The 422-nt window shown below is 37.2% G+C and overlaps 1 protein-coding gene across 3 annotated transcripts in view; it reads left to right on the top strand.

Annotated features, from left to right (window-relative positions):
* TENM1 (teneurin transmembrane protein 1) overlaps positions 1-422 on the top strand; it is a 756,077-nt gene that overhangs the window by 587,232 nt on the left and 168,423 nt on the right. The window lies entirely within an intron of this gene.

The raw sequence follows: 422 nt of genomic DNA, 5'->3' as shown, positions 1-422 counted from the left end.
TGACTTCACTTAGTTTTAATACTTCTAAGTCTGGGCCTTAGGAAAAGAAGAAAAAGCAATAAGAGTAAGACACTCTCATCTTCAGGCTTTGCCTTCTTTGAACCACATTTCCTGCTATCTCTTTCTCTTAGTTTGTAATATAAATTTTAAATAAGTCAGGAGAATGGACTATAGGTAGCTTTTGAGCTCATGTGTCTCTCAAATAAACTGATTTTGCGACTTGGTCATAAATGCTTCATCCCACTTCTCCCACCTCCTTTTGCATACTCCTGAGAAACCAATCATTGGTGTTTCCATCCAGCTTTCATTTGAACATCTGCTGTGAAATCATATTTCTTTTCATCTAAAGAGGCAGATTCTGAGAAGCCTTTAGTAGAACATGTACTTTAGGTATTTTGTCCAGGATTGGGGAGGTGAATGTA

This window comes from Pteropus alecto, unplaced genomic scaffold (assembly GCF_000325575.1).
Source record: "Pteropus alecto unplaced genomic scaffold, ASM32557v1 scaffold116, whole genome shotgun sequence".
Lineage (NCBI taxonomy): Eukaryota > Metazoa > Chordata > Mammalia > Chiroptera > Pteropodidae > Pteropus > Pteropus alecto.
The sequence above is the reverse complement of the archived record's forward strand: the minus strand, read 5'-3'. Positions and strand labels throughout refer to the sequence as shown.